This window comes from Sinocyclocheilus grahami, unplaced genomic scaffold (assembly GCF_001515645.1).
Source record: "Sinocyclocheilus grahami isolate Dianchi unplaced genomic scaffold, SAMN03320097.WGS_v1.1 scaffold1890.1, whole genome shotgun sequence".
In the NCBI taxonomy this organism is placed as follows: Eukaryota; Metazoa; Chordata; class Actinopteri; order Cypriniformes; family Cyprinidae; genus Sinocyclocheilus; species Sinocyclocheilus grahami.
In genome coordinates, this window is record NW_015507069.1 from 119,205 (window position 1) to 122,453 (window position 3,249).

A 3,249-nucleotide genomic window follows, 5' to 3' on the forward strand; every position below is an offset into this window, starting at 1 on the left:
TGTGAGTGAGTGTGAGTGAGTGGGTGTATGTGAGTGGGTGTGAGTGTGAGTGTGAGTATGAGTATGAGTATGAGTATGAGTGAGTGTATGTGAGTGTGAGTATGAGTGAGTGAGTGAGTGTATGTGAGAGTGAGTGAGTGAGTATATGTGTGTGGTGGTGAGTGTGTGTTTGAGTGTGTGTGAGTGAGAATGAGTGAGTGAGTGAGTATGTGTGTGTGAGAGAGTGAGTGAGTGTATGTGAGAGAGTGAGTGTATGTGAGAGAGTGAGTGTATGCGAGTGAGAGAGTATGAGTGAGTGAGTGTGAGTGAGTGAGTGAGTGTGTATGTATGTGAGAGTGAGTAAGTGAGTGTATGTGAGTGTGAGTATGAGTGAGTGAGTGTATGTGAGTGAGTGAGTGTGTGTGTGAGTACCGTTAGCGGCGCTGTGAGGCGTCCCGATCAGCTCGTAGCTGCTGAAGCCCACCTCAGCCATCAGGAAAGAGCTGAACTGATCCGGCTTCAGTCTGATGCTCCTGTAGTTCCTGTACATGACCTCCTGCACACACACACACACACACACACACACACACACACACACACACACACACACACACACACACGCGGTCAGCTGCAGCTAACATCACGTTGAATGAGCTGCTGTTACACATCAGGGTCAAAGGTCACTGAAGAACACATGCAAAATCACGAATTTAAGCATGAATAATAATTTAAAAAATAAGCCAATTAAAAATATTACTAAATACCATAGTATAAAATATAGTATATATGTACTAGAGTGAGTAGCAAACACTAACAAAATTTGGATACTATTTTCAGAAAATAAGACAAAATACGAAGGAAGAAAATCATTTTTTGCAGTGCAGAAACACTGGATCTCCTCGTGTGTTGTGGTTGATAGTTTAGAGTGTTTCTCCAGTAAAGCTCTTTCAGTGTAACAGCTTCAGCTGGAGCTTCTCGTGTCAGATCTGGACTGCTTTTGATCAAGTAAAGGTCAGAATAACTGCAGTAATATCTCCAGATGAACACTTACTGCACTGAAGCAGCTCAGCTTTACTTGATTCTCCATCAATCATGTTTTAGAGTCTCAAATCTGATCCTCAGGATCTTTTGAGGAGCGTTTGTTTCCAGAAGCTTTACTTTCACTGTTCCTCAGCGGAGGAATGATCTTCACAAGCCTCCAGAACATCTCACATCTTCTGAGGAGCCTTTATTTCTTCAGCTCTCAATCACTGCGTTATATGTTTGGAGCATTTCACTCTCATCTTATTATTGCTGGAGATACAGAGCCACGACTGATATTTAGAGCATTTAATATCAGTATCTGCTGCACTGTTAGAAAGCTCTCACTGATATACAGCACAAGCTTCAGAATCTCATCACAAAAATATCAGCTTCTCCAGCAAATTCGTATTTTTGCTCAGTTTGAGTCTCTGAATAAAACTGAACTGAGTGCGAGTGTGTATTAGTGTGTGTGTTACCGTGAGTCTCTTGCGGCGGCTGTAGCAGCTCCAGGGCTGGGGTTCGAGGATCAGCACTCCTCCAGGTAACAGGTGTCTGTAGATGCGGTGAAACAGTCTCTGGATTCCAGCGTCACCGTAGTTCAGATGAACCCACTTAGTCAAACTCAGACACAGAATGACGTCGTACTCGGCAGACTGGGACATCACCGCCTCGTCACTGTCCGGCACATAGTCACCCTGAACACACACACACGGAAAAGACAGAATAAATTGTACCGAACAATGATGTGACGTGATCAAATAGAGGCGTGCACTAATGCAGCAAACATGACGGCAGTGTGGCTGCATTTAACACTGTCCGAGAAAGACACAAAAATCACAGACAGCGAGAGACTGTTTAGCACTGCATCAGGTCTCGAGAAGAGGAAGGGTGGCTGTGTGATGACTGAAATCACCAAATGGCCTTAAACAATTAAATACACTGCAGAATGTTGTTTTCTAATACACACATGAAATGCATGTTTTCTGACAGCGCTGCACGAGCTCATTAGCCAGGCCTCAGAGTCCAAAGCGTGAGGAAAATCTGCACTGAAACTGTGTTACTCGTCAGCTGCTCAGTAACACGTTTATGATGTTTTTAAAGGCAATCCTAAAGTCATATTGAGAATCATTTATAAATCTGCCGTTGTCAACAAAAAGAAGCACTGAGCACAACTCCCAACACTCATAAATGTCAGTATTGTAATTTTACTGCTGTTCTGTAAAATAACATAAAAAGATGATAATAATGCTAATAATAATTACAACAGCTCTATTGATACATTTATAATAACTTTCACACATAGTGTTCAAATGGGGATCTGTAATATTTTCTAATGTTTTAAAATAATGATCTTCTGCTCAACAAGGCTGCATTTATTTGTACGGTAAGAAATACATGCCTGATTTAAGAAGGAAAAAAAAATACTTTTTTACTAACCTATTCATTTTCATTTAAATTGTGATTTGTTGGTATAATGTCTGCTAGAATGTTTAAAAAAAATTAATTCTTAAGGAAATATTTTTAAATGGTTGTTTTGATATTGATAAGTTGATTGTAATTGACAAAACAGTAAAACGTACATTTTGACTATTTAATTTATGCAATGGTGAAAAAAAAAATTGGGCAAAATACACGCGAAAAACTGTGTTCGGCCTTCGGCCCAGTGGTTCATTTTGTTTGGCTTCGGCGAAGAATTTTAATTTCGGTGCATCCCTACTTTTTACCTTGTTAAAACATCTGTTCACAATGAGCCATTTCAGTGCATGTCCCTTTAAATGCTAAAGAGCTCTTACACACACACACACACACACACACACTCACGTTTGTTTTTGTGAAAAGTGGGGACTCTCCATAGGCGTAATGGTTTTTATACTGTACAGACCGTATATTCTATTGCCCTACACCAACCCTACCCCTAAACCTACCCCTCACAGGAGACTTTCTGCTATTTCAGATTTTCAATACACTCCATTCTGTGTGATATATAAGCGTTTTGAAAAGTGGGGACATGGGGTAATGTCCTGAAAAGTCACCTTCTCCTTGTAGTACCTGTCATACCTTTGTCATTATACACATTTATGTCCTCATTTGTCACAAAAACGCACACACACACACACACACTCACACACACACACTCACGCGCGCGCTCTCTCTCTCTCGCGCGCGCGCTCTCTCTCTCTCTCTCGCGCGCACACTCTCTCGCGCGCGCACTCTCTCTCTCGCGCGCACTCTCTCTCTCTCGCGCGC

General features: G+C 41.7%; 1 protein-coding gene across 1 annotated transcript in view; it reads right to left on the reverse strand.

Annotated features, from left to right (window-relative positions):
• The window catches only part of dlg4b (discs, large homolog 4b (Drosophila)), a 72,618-nt gene that overhangs the window by 69,217 nt on the left and 152 nt on the right, over positions 1-3,249 (reverse strand). The gene's annotated exons all lie outside the window — the stretch shown is intronic.